The sequence below is a fragment of the Periplaneta americana genome, unplaced genomic scaffold, assembly GCF_040183065.1.
Source record: "Periplaneta americana isolate PAMFEO1 unplaced genomic scaffold, P.americana_PAMFEO1_priV1 scaffold_85, whole genome shotgun sequence".
In the NCBI taxonomy this organism is placed as follows: domain Eukaryota; kingdom Metazoa; phylum Arthropoda; class Insecta; order Blattodea; family Blattidae; genus Periplaneta; species Periplaneta americana.
Window position 1 is genome coordinate 305,763 of NW_027185566.1, and position 18,119 is coordinate 323,881.

Here is an 18,119-nt window from a genome sequence, read left to right on the forward strand (position 1 = left end):
ACATACATTTTTTCTTTGTTTGTATTTAGCTCAGATTTATCTATTTGAAGTTCTTTCCAAATACTTTGCCATTTTTTTTCAATATCACGAAACGGAAATACCGATTCCATAGTCTCATCCTTAATTTTTTCTTAAAATATAATCTTATTTTATAAGTTTTCTATGTCTTCTAAATGCATTCCTCTGGATCCTTTAACAAAAAAAGTGTTAGATTGATGTATATATTCCAAAAGAGAAGCGGATATGTCTTGAATATTAACTGCCCATAAAGCAGGATGTTGATAAACTTGATGGGCAAATCTCATTTGTTCTCCAATAAAGAATACCATGGGAAATTCTAGAGTGTTTAAAAACAAGCCCAATTCCTTATGTAAAATTTCAGACTGTTCTCCCAGCTCTAACATATCTCCTAAAACTAATATCGGTTTTGGGGAGAATTGATGTACGGAGGAGAGACTTTCTTTCATAGAAAGAGGATTAGCATTGTAACAGTCTAAAATGAGTTGAATCTTTTGTTTTTGTACTATTTTAGAACGATATGATGGGAGTGGAGTAAAGATAGTATGAGCTATTTGTTCAGGAGTAATACCCGAATCATAAGCCACAACAATAGCTAAGGATAAGTTTTTTAGGTTATATTCTCCAAAAAATGGAAAGGAAAAAATATTTCCTTGAAGATTCAAAAGAAAACCTGCTTGGTGTTGATTTTGGATAGATTGAAAAATTTGACGAGGATTAATGTGGTGAAAATTTTTGAATACCTCTTGATGAAATGGAATATCATCTGTTGTGTAGCATTTTTGAGAATGACAAATTGAGGCTTTTTCTATGGCAATATTTTTTAAATTTCCAAAAAACTCTAAGTGAGCTGTCCCAACACTTGTTACAATAGATATATCTGGTTGGACTATGTCTGTTAATATTTTAATGTCACCTGGTTTGCCCGAACCCAACTCAAAAATAGCAATTTGTTCGTTGGTTATTTCTAGTATAGATCGGGGTACACCTATTAAATTGTTGAAATTAGAAAGGGTTTTATAAGTGCGATATTGCTTGGATAGTAGAAGAGATAGCCACTCTTTGGTGCTAGTTTTGCCCGCAGATCCAGTAATAGCAATTCTTTTAAGTTTGGTTTTTGTGTCCAAGTATTTTTTAGCAAGTAGATGATAAAAGTTGAGAGTATCGTGAACTTTAAAAACAGTTATATCTCTGGGGATAGGAACGGAAATATCCTGTGAAAGAACAATAGCGGAGATTTTATCTAAAACTTGTGGGACAAACTGATGAGCATCAAAATGCTCCCCAACAATAGGAATGAACATATCTCCTCGTTTGAGACTACGAGTATCTGTAGAGATACCTGTAATAGGAAGATTGCCTTTTTGAACTAAAGAGTGAGCAAACAATACGGGTAAAGTCTGAAGAAAAGATTGCATAAACAACTCTAAAAAGAAACGGAAAGAGTGGGATTCGAACCCACGAAGAGTTTCCCCTTGCCGGTTTTCAAGACCGGTGCCTTCAACCGAGCTCGGCCATCTTTCCTTAAAATCTAGTGTTAAATTTACTGCAAAACAAGAATATTGTCAAATTATTCCTGCGTTTTTCCTTGAGAATATACTTTTTCTCCAATATCTATAATTTGTTTTTTAGTTTCAATGGGTTCAAATTCAATATGATTTACAAAGTCGTCCCATATTAGCTTTAGTGTACTACGATTAGGAGCTGCGTTAATTTTTTGTATCCAATGATTTATAGTTTCTTTGGAAGCATCTACAATTCTAGTATTGTCATGGGTTAAAGCAAAAATTTGTGAAAAAATTTCTTGTTGAGTACTATTGAGTGTGAAAGAACGAACTTTTTGCGTGGGTGTTGAAATAAATGTAATTTCTGAGTTTCTGTTAGGGTACAAACTGCAATTTTCACAGGATAATGTTTCTCCGAGAATATTGGCAAAAACGGGATTTGTATTGTAAATATTGTAAAATGGTTTTTTTTGACCGAAATACAAGTTATTCTCAAAATTGTTGATTTCTAGAATAGTTTTGTAATGACATTCCTGTTTATACTGCCCCATAGCTGTAGCTGTAGGAGTATTAAAATCTTCAGGATAAACAAAACCTTTCATACATCTATCTATCTGTTGTCTATAAACAAAATACCAGTTCCGACGCTCGTCAATATTTACGCTAGGGTCTAAAAGTATGATAGAGGTGTAATAATATTTATATCTAATTATATCTGTTGTTGGAGGTGTAGGGACAAAACTCTGTGTAAATGCCAAAGAATTAATGAGCAAGGTCATATATAAAAAAAAGACTAAACGCACCTACGACTCCTTTGCTACTAATAGTACTCAAGTTTTTTTAAAAAATGAGAATCATCCTTCCAATTTTTAGAAACTTTTACCGTTATTTCTAAATAAATCTTTTTTTGAAGGAGGTTTTCTACCTTTTGACGAGATTGGATACCAATTTGCTTAATCATACTTCCCTTATGCCCTACAATAATTTTTTTATGTGATTCTCTGTCGGCATAAATAGTTGCTTTGATTTTGGTGATTTCTGGATTGCTTTCATCCATCTCATCAATATCTACAAATAAAGAATGGGGAATTTCTTGATGAAGATTATTGAGTAGGGCTTCCCGTATGTACTCTTTAACAAAAAAACGTTCCGTCCTATTTGATATCATATCTTGTGGGTAATACTCTATATTATCCTGTAGGAAAGGCTTTATAATTGTTAACAGTTCCAAAATATTGGTATTTTCTTTTGCAGAAATGAATAAATGTGGATAATTACATTGAATAGAGTCTTTTTTACTTTGGGCATCCTCGTCAATTTTGTTAAATACTACAATTAATTTTTTAGATTGAGAAAGTTCATCTATAACGGGTTTATAGATCTCCCAGTTTTCTGTTATATCCACTACAAATAAAATAACATCGGTTTCATCTAAAGCTTTATGAATAGTTTTGACCATCTCTTGGTCTAGGAGAGAATTTTTTTTCTTTAAGATACCTGGAGTATCAGTAAATATTATTTGAATGTTGGGTTCATTATATATGCCCAAGATACTGTTTCTCGTGGTTTGTGGCTTAGAAGAAACAATATTTAAAGGGTAATTTAAAATAGAGTTGATTAATGTAGATTTTCCCGCATTTGGGGGACCTATGATGGTACAAAACCCCGATCTAAATTCTTCTGACACAGAACCTCCTAAAATATCTAGAAAATATACTCTTTTTTTATAGACTAAAAAAGAGTATATTCTAAGTCAACTGGACTGAGTTTGTTTTATGAGGACAAATAATAAAATACTGGCGACTACAAGGGAATATATTATGTTAAAAGTGATGAAATGTTATACAGTGATGTTATGTTGTGTTTTTGTTGTTTGCCCTGTAAAATCTATATTTGCAGTAGAATTGATGAATCTTGAAGATGTAAAGCCAGGTATGGAAGGTGAAGCTTACACCGTTTTTTATGGTTTTAAACAGGAAAAATTTCATGTAAAAATTCTAGGGTTAATGAAAAATGTGGAGCCCAATAAAACAACCATATTAGCCAAATTTTCTGGAGAAAATATAGAAAGAACAGGGGTTGCTCAAGGTATGAGTGGTAGTCCTGTTTATATTGATGGTAAATTAATAGGAGCGGTGGCTTTTACTTGGGGGTTTTTAAAAGAGGCAATTGGCGGTATACAACCTATTAGCCAAATGTTACCTGTTTTAGAAAAACCCAAAAAAGAAGTACACCTACAAGCCAAAGGAGATTTAGTCATTCAGTCTCCAATTGGTCCTATGGTTCCTGCCGCTAAAAATTCTGCAGAGGAACTCCAAAAAATAGGTGTTCCATTAGTGATTTCTGGGTTGAGTCAGGAAGGGTTTTCCTATTCTTCACAGTATTTTCAAAAAAGAGGGATTCCCGTTTTAAATGGAGCAGGGGGTACAGATGCTGGGGCATTTGTAGATACCATAGAAAATAAGCAGGGTCTAAAACCAGGAGATGCGGTTGGAATTTTACTAATGAGTGGAGATGCCAATGCGAGTGCGATAGGCACTGTAACCTATGTAGACGAAAAAGATCCAAAGAAAGTTTTAATTTTTGGTCACCCTTTTCAGGGTTTGGGGTATGTCCGTTTTCCTATGACTAGGGCTGCAGTACAATATGTCATGCCTATTATGGAAATTCCTTTTAAAATGGCAACTCCAACCAATATTATTGGTACTGTTTATAATGACCGTAATACTGCTGTAGCGGGAGAAATTGGTAAATCGCCAGGAATGGTACCAGTGGATGTTAAGCTTTTGGATCAAAGGCAAGATCAGATCCATTTATTCCACTATAATATTGTGCCAGACCCTAGTTTTTTTCCAAAACTGTTGGGAGGGGCAATTATTAGTTCCTTTAATCGTTATAATGAAGCAAAGGCTCAGACAGTACAGTTTGAGTATAATCTTTATCTAAAAGATACTAAGACAGGAGAAACAAATACTCTTACTGTCAAAGATTATCTTGTGGGAGCCCCTGAAGAAATTCCAAAAATTATTGCCACTTATGTAGATAGCCCTTTGAACAATTTGATGTTCAATTTTTATGGACAGATAGAAGTACAAAGAGTGGAAGTTAAGCTTTCTTACTTGCAAAACCTTCAAATTGCTAGGCTGTCTCAAGTAATTATCCCAAAAAATACCCTTAAACCTGGAGAAACCACCCATATTAAAGTTATTGTGGAAACTTTTCAAAATAATAAAGAAGTTATAGATATCCCATTTACTGTGCCACACAATGCAAGTGAATCGGTTTTGCCGATTAGTATTAGTGGTGGGCAGATAGAAAGACAAAGTTATGAAAAACTGTACGCAGGAATTACAGATCCTAAAAACTATCATCAACTTCTAGAAGCACTGGCTTTGGATAACCCTTCCAGCGATATTGTAGTTTACTATGATACTAAAGGAATTACAGCCAATGTAGATGGATATACTTTAAAAAATCTTCCACTCTCTAAGGCTATGGACTACGGAGTTAAACTTCAAGGAAATAAATATTTTGGTGCTTTAAGAGAAAAACAAAAATACAAAACAAACTACTATATTACAGGGGATTTAAAGACTTATATTATGATTAAGGATGCAAAGGTAAAAGTATGAGAAAATATTTTGGATTAATTTTAGGTTTTATAGGAATTTTTGCTGTCAATTGGGTTTATGCAGCACAAACGAAGTATATTAATTTGCAAGGAGCCAGTGCTTTTGTTAAAGGGGAATTCAAAAATATTCAGATGACAGCAAAAGGCTCCTTGTTGTTAAGTCCTGAGGTTAAAGAAATATATGATACAAAGAACTTACTGATACAAAGTAGTTTTGCAACAGATAAAGGAGTTTATTTTTCTACTGCTAAAGATGCGGGACTTTTTTATTACGACATTGCCACAAAAGAAACGAAAAAGCTTTATGAAAATTCACAGTCGTTGAGTATTCCTAGCTTTGCATTCAAAGATAATATTCTTTATTTTGTAGAATCTCCAAGCAATATACTCTATGCTTTAGATCTTGCTAAAGAGGATGCTCAACCAGAGGAGCTTCAAAAGTTGGATATAGGAAACTATATTTGGCAAATAGCGATTCAAGATGAAACTCTTTATTTTTCTACAGGAGCTAAGGCAGGCTTATTTAAACTCTCTTTGTCTGATTTAAAGAGTCGACCAGAGTCTTTATTTACGGTGGAAGAAGAAAGGCATTTTATTACAATGGTTATAAAATCTGGTAAGGCTTATCTTGGAGGAGAAGGTGCTGGAGGGGTTTATGAAGTAGATTTGGAGACTGGAAAGTCTAAAACACTTTATAACGCTTATGAGGGTGAAATATCTGATATTGTCGTCAGTGAGCGGGAAGGGATTTTTATTGCTACTTCCAATAAAGAACCCAAAACTGTTGGGGGGGAATTTGATTATACAGATACTTTGTTATCCCAACAATTAGAATATCAAATTCTCAAATCTAAGCTTATGGATGCAAAACAGATTAATGAAGATGGTTCTTTAAAGGAAGAACAGCAAGGAGCTGCTGTGAAAAATTCTCTTTATCAAATTCAAGGAACTAAAATTAACAAACTAGTTACTTTAGATAATATGAGCCTTAATAAGATTTTTTTGACTGAAGATCAAAGACTGATGATCGGAACTTCTGGAGGGCGAATTTTTCAGTATAGTCTTAAGGATAAAACTTTGGGTCTTTTGGCTTCGTTGGAAAATGAAGATATTACGGGGATTATTTCTATAGGAGACTATTTTTTTACAGCAACTTCCAATATAGGACAAGTTTATTTATTAGGACAACATTTATCAACAGAGGGGAGCTTTACATCTGAGGTGATTGACCTAGGTAATACGGCAACACTCGGTCAGTTAACTTTAGATGAAGAATTTTTAAATAGGGGAGATATTCAAGTCTTTCTTCGTGGAGGACAAACCCAATCTCCAGATAATAACTGGTTAGACTGGCAAGGTCCCTTTCATATGGATGATGACAAAACAAGATTGAGTTTAAAAGACTTGAGATATGTCCAGTTTAAAATTGAAATGATGGGAAAAGAGAATAAAAGCCCAGAATTGATAAGAATTTTAGCTCCTTATATGCCTGATAATCGTGTTCCTACTATTACTTTATTTACGGCATTTTATGATGCCTCTCAGCAAGATGGAGCCCCAAAACAAAATTTGCAAATTCGTTGGAGTGCCTTGGATGGGGATAAGGATCAACTTTTTTATCGTGTTTATTTTAAACAGCGTTCTGATGTTGCTTGGTCTTTGTTATCCGAGGCAGCGTCGCAGGACAAAATGGTTTTGGATACTAAGCTACTTCCTGACGGTGTATACCAGTTTAAGCTAGAAGTTTCTGATGAACTGGATAACAGTCCTGAAAAAGCTGGAAAAGCGATACAAATTAGTAATTATGTTCTTATTAATAATACTCCACCTACCATTACTGTTACAGATGTTAATCCCGTCAAGGAGGTTGTTGAAATCCAAGGGACGATAGAAAATCCAGTTGCACTAATAGCTAAAGCCTATTTTAAAGTGGGAGTGGAGCAGCAATGGAAGTTTATTATTCCAAAAACAGGCTTGTATGATGATAAAAAGATTTCTTTTCGTATTTCTGTTCCTAAAAAGGATCTGAAAAATTTTGAAAATATTGTGTTTTTTAGAGCTTTTGATGTCAATATGAATCAAATCTCTTACCGTATTAAACTTAACAAATTAGGTAAACAAATAGTATAAACTCAATCCAGAGGAGGAGGGCTAGTATCCTTCTTCCTCAAGAATTTCAAACAGCCCTGTTGACTGATTGTAGTATTCCAAAGACATATCGAAGATAGAAAAATAAAGTCCATAAATACTGAGAGAGTCACTTACTAGTCTTTCCTTAATGAGCGGAAAGGTTTTTAAGTTGTCTATAGAAACTTGAATCCCTGCTTTTTCACATTCATGGTAAATATCTTGGTGAGGACCGATATCTTGAACTTTTTTTTTGGCTTCTTTTAAAATGTAAACCCAGTCTAAAATATGTTCAAAATTGGATTCATTAATATCATGTTCCAAGAGAGCTTTAATTCCTCCACAGTTACTATGTCCAATGACTACGATATTTTTAACCTGAAGAATTTTTACGGCAAATTCTAGAGCAGCAGATGTTCCATGATATGTAGAGCGATCTTCTTGAAACGGGGGAACAATATTGGCAACATTTCTAATTACAAAAATTTCCCCAAGATCAGCATTTAACAGGATAGCAGGATCCACTCTAGAGTCACTACAGCTAATGATCAGTGTTTCTGGAGTTTGTTTTTTAGAGAGTTTTAAAAGTTCTCTTTCATTATTTTGAATGAGGATTTGTTTTTTAAACGTGAAAAAACCTTTGACAATATCGCGAAGAGAATTCATAAATTACCTGTCCAAAAATTTAAAGGGGTTTAATGGGAGAGATTTTTCTAATCTGTTCTTCAATTTCGGCAAGTTGAGAAGAAATTCTTCCATCTACGGATCCAAAATCAGACTGAATGATGCAACCACCTATCTCAACGGAAGGGTCTTCTAAAAATTGGATATTTTCGATACCATTAATTTCGTTTAGAATATTGGTTTTATATTGTTCAACAGTATAGAGATCTTCTGGGTTTACCTTGATTACCAGATTATTGTGAACTTTAAGTTTCTTAATAGCGGCAACCACATTGTCAAAAACAACCTGCTTGTACTGGGCTGTAATACTTTTAACCACCTTGCTTGAAATCATAAGAATGAGATCTACAATATCAGATTCAATGGTATCAAGTATTTTTGTTTTTTCGTCAACCATATCTACGGTAATTTTTTGCAAAAGTTGAATTAACCGTTTATTTTCAGATTCGGCTTTTTGATAACCCTCTTCTTGGGCCTTTTTGGTGGCACTTTCTCTTGCCTCTTTGACTTGTTCTTCTATAGTAGAGCGTATTTCTTCTGCTTGTTTATTTGCTTGTGCGAGAATTTGTTCTTTTTCTTCATTGGCTGCACTGAGTATTCTACGACTTTCATTTTGTGCCTGTTCCAGTATTTGTTGAGCTTGTTGGGTTATTTCTTCCTGATTCTCAGCAGGTTTTTCTTCTGTAACACTCTCTGTGGCTTCCGTAGTGGCAGGAGTTTCTTCGTGGTTATCGTGATCATCTTTATCTAAGTTCATTAACAAATCCAATGTAGATTGACTACTTGCGGGGGATGAGGGGGATGTGATATTTTCGAGAGGGATAGCTTGGATCTTTTCTTCAAGTGGCTGAATGACAACAGGACGAGCGGACTTGAGAACTTCTGATTTTTTAAGTACTACTTTTGTCATAATCTATCTCCTTTCCTCGTCTCTACAAAGATACTAAATATACTTATCGTCGACAATAAATTTAAAATTTAACAAAGGTTTTTTTTCTTCTAAATTTGTCATAAGTGCAGATATCCCAAAAACTTCTGTAAAATAATGTCCTAAAGGAATAATGGGTGTTTTGTAATCGGTAGCTAAATTGAATGTGGGTAAATTGACTTCTCCCGTAAGAAAAATATCTACTTTATGGTGGTTTTCGCTGAATAAAGTAGAGGAAAAAGCTCCGGAAGAAATTCCTACTTTCAATGTCTTTTGAGGTAAACTCTGAATGATTTGCTGATAATAGGGGGAAAAAGATTTTGAGAAATTTTGAGTTAAATGTTTAATCAGTTCTGTTTTAGTAGTGGATCCAACAAATCCTAAAGGTAATTTTTGATAAGTTAAATTTTGTACCAGCTTTTCTATTTTGAGTGCTTGAGCTATCTGCATATTATTGCCTAAGGTAGGATGAGCATCTAGAGGTAAGTGAATAGCATACAAAGCGATGTTGTGGTCTAAAAGAAGCTTCAATTTTTGATACATGATACTGGTGATAGGTTCACATTGTCCCCAAAATAGTCCATGATGAACGATCAAAATATCGGCTTTATGTAGAACAGCACTTTCTATTGTTTTGAGAGTGGAATCTACTGCAAAAGCTAGAGTATGCAATTGACCAGCATTTTCCACTTGTATACCATTCACTCCAACATCTACAAAATTAGAAAATTCGAATAACTCTCTTAGGTAATCATCTAACTGACTGAGCTGCATGCTTTACTTGTTTGCAATTTTTTCCAATATTTTAAAAACATCCATAGGAAGAGGAGCTAGTATGACGGTATTTTTTTCATTAGCGGCGTCCTTAATAGTTTGTAAATATCGAATCTGTAATGCGATAGGATTTTCTGCCATAACTCTAGCCGCCTGAGCCAGTTTTTCTGCGGCTTGAAACTCACCTTCAGCATTGATGACTTTTGCTCTTCTTTCCCTTTCCGCTTCTGCTTGAGATGCAAAGGCTCTTTGCATACTTTGTGGAATTTGAACGTCCTTAACCTCCACCAAAGAAACTTTAATGCCCCAAGGGTTGGTTTGTTCATCGATAATTTGTTGCAATCTCAGATTAACTTTTTCTCTTTCAGCCAAAATTTCATCCAATTCTACTTCTCCACAAACACTTCGAAGAGTGGTTTGAGCGATTTGAGATGTAGCCAAAAAATAGTTCTGAACCTTAATAACGGCTTTTTCTGGTTCTACAATAGAAAAATAACACACAGCATTGACTTGTACTGGAATGTTGTCTTTGGTAATTACCTCCTGAATAGGAATATCCAAAGTTACAGTTCTCAAATCTACTTTGATGATCTGGTCAATAAAAGGGATAATAAAGATAAGCCCTGGTCCTTTGACTCCTACAAAACGACCTAATCTTAAAATAACTCCTCGTTGGTACTCTTGTAATACTCTCAATCCTAATACAATAAATGCAAGAACGAGAGGGATAAGGATTAGTAACATAAATTTCCTCCTGAGGACTAAATTTAGTATATTTTTTGATTATTACCAAATAAAGAGAGGTTAGGTATGAAACAAGTTCGTGTAAAATATAAAAAACAAGAAATATCTTTAACGAATGTGCATACCTATGCTGATGTTATGAGAGGGCTAGGAGAAGATCCAAAGAGATATTATTATGCTCTTGTAGATGGAATTTTTGTGGATCTTCCTTCTTTAGTGGACAAAACTGAATTTCGTATAGAACCTATGGGGAAAGATGGGATAGATAAAAACCAGACAATGTGGCATTCATCTGCCCATATTATGGCGTACGCTATTAGAAATATTTATCCCTATGCATTAGAGGCTATAGGTCCGGTAACTTCGAATGGTTTTTTTGAAGATATAGATTTTGGTGATTATACTTTACGTCCGGATGATTTACCAACAATTTTAGAAGAGATAGAAAAAATTATAAAAGCGGATTATATTATAGAAAAGCGGGAGCTTTCTAAAAAAGAAGCAATGGAATTTTTTAAAGACAACCCCTATAAAGTGGCTAATTTAGAAAAAATACCAGAGAATGAAATGATTACAACCTATCGAATGGGAGATTATGAAGATCTATGTAAAGGTCCTCATTTGTACTCTACAGGACAAATAGATTCTTTTCTTTTAACCAACATTTCTTCTGCCTATTTTCAAGGGAATAAGGATAACAAAGCTCTTCAGAGAGTTTCTGGAGTGTCTTTTGCAGATGATAAAGAAAGAAAAAAATATGAAACTTTTATGGAAGAAGCAAAACGGCGAGATCATAGAAAAATTGGTCAAGAGCTGGATCTTTTCTCTTTTCATCAGGAGGGACCAGGGTTTCCATTTTGGCATTCTAAAGGAGCTGTGCTGGTTAATTTGTTGATGGATTATTTGAGAAAAGAAAATATGAAACGGGGTTATACTGAAATTAAAACTCCGCAAACTCTCAGTGATGAGCTTTGGAAAAAGAGTGGACATTATGATAATTTTAAAGAGAATATGTATTTTACAGAGGTAGATGAGAGAAGTTATGCTCTTAAACCTATGAATTGTCCAGGAGGATGTTTGGTGTATGCCACTAAGATGCATTCTTACAGAGATTTACCTGTAAAGCAAGCTGAATTTGGTTTGGTTCATAGACATGAACTTTCAGGGGCATTACACGGGCTTTTTAGGGTTCGGAGTTTTACGCAGGATGATGCTCACATTTTTTGTACCGGAGAACAGCTCAAAACTCAAATTCAAGAAACCATTGAATATATTATGGATGTTTATAAGTATTGTGGGTTTGAAGAGATTTCTATTTTTGTTTCTACAAGACCAGATAAATCTATTGGTAGTGATGAAGAATGGCAACAGGCAATATCTGCTCTAACGGATGCGTTAGATGATTTAGGACTGCCCTATAAGATAAAAGACAAGGAAGGGGCTTTTTATGGTCCAAAAATTGAATTTAATATCCAAGATGTGTTAGAACGTCATTGGCAATGTGGTACGGTACAAGTGGATTTTTCCATGCCAACTCGGTTTGGACTAACATACGAGGACTCCGATGGTTATTCTAAAACCCCAGTGATGATTCATAGAGCGATTGTTGGTTCGTTAGAGCGATTTATTGGGATTTTGATTGAACATTATGCGGGGAAAATGCCAGTTTGGTTGGCTCCCATTCAACTTCATTTAGTTAATGTGGCAGAACCTCACATCCCTTATATACATGAATTAGAGAAGGTTCTGGCTCAGGCAGGTATTCGAGTCAGTACGGATATTAGAAATGAAACTCTTGGTTATAAAATTAGACATGCTAAAAGCCTAAAGACCCCTTTTATTGGGATTATCGGGGACAAAGAGGTTCAAGATAAAACACTGAGTATTCGAGATCGTTCAGATAAGAATATGGTGTATACTGTTTCCGATTTTATCTATATGATAGGACAAATAATTATTTGAGGTATATATGAATAAGTTAACAAATACGCTGTTAAGAACCCACCTGGATTTGAAATATTATACGAGTATTCGTATAGCAGGGACGGTGGAATGGGCTTTTTTTCCTAATTGTAAAGAGGCTTTACCTGAAGTTTTTTCTATGATTCAAGATAAGCTGAAAGTGGAATTTTTTGTTTTAGGTAAGGGGAGCAATGTAATTATAAAAGAAGGTCCTCTCCATATGGCGGCTATTATGACGCATCATTTGGAGAACTATCAAATAGATGGTGATTTAGTTATAGCAGATGCGGGAGTTCCAATGTCTTTTTTAGCTAGAGAATCCATTCTAGAGCATAAACTTGCTGGACTAGAGTTTCTTTATGGACTCCCTGGGAGTTTGGGAGGAGGCATTTTTATGAATGCTCGAGTTTATGGTTCTGAGTTTAACGATGTTGTGGAGTGGGTAGAAGTTTATGACTACGAAAAACATCAATTTTTAACTCTTTCTAGAGAAGAATGTGAGTATAGTTATAAGGAGAGTATTTTTCAAAAAAAACCTTATTTTATTGCTAGAGCAGCTTTAAGGCTCCAAAAAGCTTCCAACCCAGAAGAGTCTTGGAAAGTGGCTGAGAATAATCGTAAATTGAGAGTGGATAAAAAACAATTTAGTTATCCTTCTGCGGGTTCATTTTTCAAAAATAACTACGAACTGGGTCGACCTTCTGGACAAATTTTGGATGAGTTGAACCTGAAAGGTTTGAGTCAAGGTGGTGCGAGTGTTTCGGACTTTCATGCGAATTTTTTTATCAATCAAAGTGGTCATGCGACTTACCAAGATATGAAAGAACTGATGGAGATTGTGGAGAAAAAAATTCAAGAAAAAAATGGATTTACCTTAGAAACGGAAGTTTGCTTTATTCCAAAACTTTCTTAAGGATTGAAAAAAAGTACTGTATGTCCTGAGGGGTAGTTTCTAGACAGATATAGAGGGTGGGGTTTTGTGGATCCACAATAATTCCCAATTTGAAAAGCTGTTTGGAAACTAACTTCCAATCTTCGTTGAGTGTTTTTATCTTGAAGAAGTGTCCTTGGCGGTGCAATATATAACTTAAGAAAGGTTGCGTTAGTTTTTGCATATGAGAGCTTAAATCCTTTTTTTGAAGGATTGGAAGTGTGGTAATGATGCTTTGATAAGCTAGTGGTGAAATATCCAATGGTGTATGATAACTTTCAACACTGTATGCTTGGGGCAAAAGTAGGGTGTAAATGGGGTATCCATTGGAAATAGTAAAATCTAATGCAACAATCTGTTCTGGCATAATAGAGTCCCATTGACTAAAACACAGGGGAGAGATTTCAGGGAGAGAGAGAGAGTTCAGGAATTGATTTTGTTCTTTTTGTGAGTGAAAAAATAGAATATTATGCCGAAGACACAGGTTCTTAGAAGAAAAAAACTCTTGGATGGTAGTTTTAGCTCTATAAACAAGATGGTGGGAAAATCCAGAAAAAAACCCCATACTTAAACGATTATTAAGTTGTGTGCTGAGTTGTTGTGGTTTATAACCTAGTAATATAGAGCCACGATGAAGATAAAAATCAATATAGGTATTTCTGTCGTAATCATAAATTCTATTTTTTCTAGCTTTTTTTATAGGTAGGCAGTAAGGAGTTGGAAGAAAAAATTTTTCTTTTTGAAGGATTTGTTTTCCTATTGTAATGGCTTTTTGTTTCATTGAGAAGGATCCTGGGCGACTTTATCCAAGGGAGAATGCATTCCATAAGCTTGATAAAAAGAAGAACGAAAATCTAAAAAAGTATTTTGTTCTATAGAATCTCTGATATTCTGCATTAAGTCAGATAAATAAAATAAATTATGATAACTGAGAAGACGACACGCCGTCATTTCCTTAGATTTCAGGAGATGATGAATATAACCTCGGGAATAATTTTTGCAGGTAGAACAATTACACAAAGGATCTACAGGAGTTTCAGAAAGTCGATTTTTAGAGTTGTTCAAATTAAGTCTACCCAAATGTGTAAATGCTTGCCCATGTCTTGCATTCCTAGTGGGAATCACACAGTCAAACATATCGATTCCTAGATGAACGGCTTCTACCAAATTTTCAGGTAAACCCACCCCCATTAAATAGCGGGGTTTTTCTTCGGGAAGAAAATTTGTGCATAAATCAGTGATAGCGTACATATCTTGTACAGATTCTCCTACAGAAAGTCCCCCAATGGAATAACCGTCAAAGTCTAAGGCGGTGAGTTCTTGAGTACTTTTTTGTCGTAATTCTGGATACATATTTCCTTGAATGATACCAAATAACGCTGGAGGATTTAACTTGGTTATAATATGCTCTTTAGCACGAACAGCCCAGCGAGTTGTTCTTTCTTGTGCATTTTTGGCAATTTCATAAGAGCTGTTTGCCTTAATACATTCATCTAGTGGCATAATAATATCTGAACCAATGATAATTTGACGGTCAATGACATTTTCTGGGGTGAACAAATGGGTTTTACCACGAATTGGATCTTTAAAGTAGACTCCTTCTTCCTTAATTTTTCTCAGATTTTCTAAACTAAATACCTGAAAACCTCCTGAGTCTGTCAAAAGTCCTTGTTTCCAGCCTGTTAGATTTTTTATACTTCCAAATTGTTCAATTGTGTTTATACCTGGTCTTAATGTTAGATGATAGGCATTATGTAAAATCAAAGAATAATTCATTTCTTCAATATCTTCAAAAGTCAAACTTTTAAAGACCCCCAATGTAGCTACGGGCATAAAAATAGGAGTAGAAATATTTAGTCCTACAGATTTTAGGAATAATGTCCCTAATCTTGCTTTACTATGAGTATGAGTTTTGTGATGAGTAAAAAAACTAGACATAAACTACTCAGAACGAATTTGTTTTAAAAACCAAGGACGTCTTTTTACAGACGGAGCAAAGAACATTTTTATAAAAAGATAGGTGAAAAATAACCCCAAAGGCCAGTTCCCAAACCAAGAATAGAGTGCATGAATTTTGAGATAGATAGGAATATTTTGTACAAAGGTGGTAGAGGTAAAAAGTTTGGTTTTGGTCATCATAGACCAACCTTTAATATCTATAATGGTTGATATACCACTATTGGTAGCTCGTACAATAGGAACCCTGTTTTCAATGGCTCTAAAAGAAGCTGCAAATAAATGCATAGCAGAGGCTTTCGTATTTCCAAACCAGCTATCGTTGGTTATGTTGATAATAACATTGCCTCCTTTCTTGATAAACTGTCTTGTAAAGTAGGGCAAGGTGATTTCATAACAAATTTGTGGACTCAAAATAATATTAGGTTTGAGTGTAAAATTTTTTTGTTCTTTTCCTGGTACAAAGTCTCCAATTTCTGGAAAATATCTATGTAATTTGGGGTAGAAGCTATCGGTGGGTAAATATTCTCCAAATGGAAGAAGCATATTCTTATTATAGTGTTGTATCTTTTCCGAATGGGGTTTTTTAAAAATAGCGGCACTATAAGTATTCCCATCGTTTTCTACGAAAGCGGCGTTATAGATAATAGGTACAGGAAGTTGATTAATAAAAGTGGAAATTTCTTTTCCAGCTGTTCCTGACTGTAGGTAATGGGGGAGAGACGATTCTGGCCAAACAATTAAATCTAAAGCAGGGTCTGTTTCTAGAAGTTGATTTGTTTGACGCATTAGGAGATTTTTTAAGTTGTCAATTTGCTGTGTGTTGGCATTACCAAAAGGGATGTTCGGCTGTATAACTCCTACACTCATTTGTGTTATATATTTATGATGAGCACGGTAAGATTGGATCTCTATATTCCTTAAAAAAGAATAGCTGTAAGTTACAAAAAATACAATTAGAATGAAAATAAGATTCTTTTTGTCTAATGTTGTAAAAAATCTATAAATTAAATAATTGACCAAAACAACTAATATGGATATTCCCTGAACTCCAATAATATCTGCAATCTGTACAAAATAAGAATGGTAAAGTTGGTGGTTACCAATGTAAAATGGGAAAATTTCTGGAAACAAGGTTTCTACAAAGAAACAAGAAATTAATAAAGATGGAAGAACTGGGTAGTGATATCGTTTTTGTAATAGATATGGGAAGAAAAAAATAAGTCCAAATTTACAAGCAATATAGGCGGAGTAAATAAGAAAAATCACAAAAGCTCCACCCCATGGTAAATTACCAAACTGAATCATCGTATGAATAATCCAGTAAAAATTACCAATCATACCAAAAATACCCATCCAAAACCCATAAAAAAAAACGAGTTTTTTGCTTAAATGTTGATTGTTAGAATGGTAGACATAAAGAATGGGAACAAACATAAAGAATTGTAGGAAATACAAGTTAATAGGAGGTACAAAAAAAACAGAATAAAGTCCCACCAATGGAGCTATCCAAAGCATTTTTTTTAGAGATAAAGATAATATGAGAGGTTGCTTGAGTTTTATCATTGTCACTAGGATTTTTGCCTACTTAAAGAACGAAGCACATAAGAGAGTAAGGGAAGTATAACATATGCTACAGACATTACAAAGAGCGTCCATCTACAAAAGAGAAACAAACATAAAATAATAACAAAATTGGTAATAGGATAACGCTTAAAAGCAAAAAATTTACGACCTACTTTAGGAAAAGGAACTGGAATCACCAAACACGCAGCAGCAATAGGTAAAATAATAATAAAACTCCAACTAGGAAGAGCTAACTCAGGAATATAATGCCCAAAAAAACCATTAGCAAAACCAGAAAAACCCATTAAAAGTCCTAGAATTCCCCCCATAAAAGTGGAAGGCATACCCACAAAATCACTAGGATCGTTCTTTTTTACTTGATCCACATAGGTTCCTTCTGGATTATTGAAAATAGCCAACCTAGAAGCTGCTCCGAAAACATAAATAAACCCGATCAAGTATAGTAAAACGATAGGTAATTTGTGAAGTGTAAAAAAATCTTGAACCAAAGTTACAAACATCATCGCAGGAGCAATACCAAAACTTAGGAAATCTGCAAAAGAATCCATATCTCGTCCAAAGTTATCAGAAACTTTCAATAGTCGAGCCATACGTCCATCAAACAAATCCAAAACTGTGGCATAAAAAATACAAACTCCAGCTGTACCCCAGTTATGGGTAATAGAAAAATAAATACTCAAGAAACCCAAAAAAGCATTTCCAGCAGTAAATAATGTAGGCACCATAGATTTTATAAAATTCATTATTCTTTCTCCGCAATAATTGTTTTACCAGCTCTAGATTTTTGTTTCATAGAGACCTTAATTTGATAAGAAGTAGGGAAGTACAAAACATTAGCAGACCCATATTTAACAAGCCCTAAAATATCTCCTTGTTTTAAGGTGTCGCCATTTTTTCTAAAAAAGCGAATTCTTCTTGCAATTAGCCCTGCAATCATACCTACCATCATTTTAGTTTGAGTTTCTTGGTTTTCAATAATAATGACTTGATGTTCATTTTCTCTCCAGTTTTGTTCTGCTCTAAAAGCATTTTGAAACTTTCCAGGTACAAACTGAGTTCCAGTAATTACACCACGCATAGGAGAGGTGTTCCAGTGCATATTAGCCACATGCATAAAGATAATCACTTTATTGTACTTTTCTCCAGGCATATAGGGGCATTCTACATCATTTTCTATGGAGAAGATGTAGCCATCAGCCGAAGCATAAATCTTTTTATCATCGGGAATGGGGATATTTTTGGGAGGTCTTAAGAAAAAGACAGTGTATCCAA

General features: G+C 34.5%; 1 non-coding gene across 1 annotated transcript; it reads right to left on the reverse strand.

Annotated features, from left to right (window-relative positions):
- Positions 1-1,455: 1,455 nt before the first annotated feature.
- TRNAS-UGA (transfer RNA serine (anticodon UGA)) lies at positions 1,456-1,542 on the reverse strand. Its single transcript has one exon. It is a non-coding gene; the product is annotated as a tRNA-Ser (tRNA).
- Positions 1,543-18,119: the final 16,577 nt, after the last annotated feature.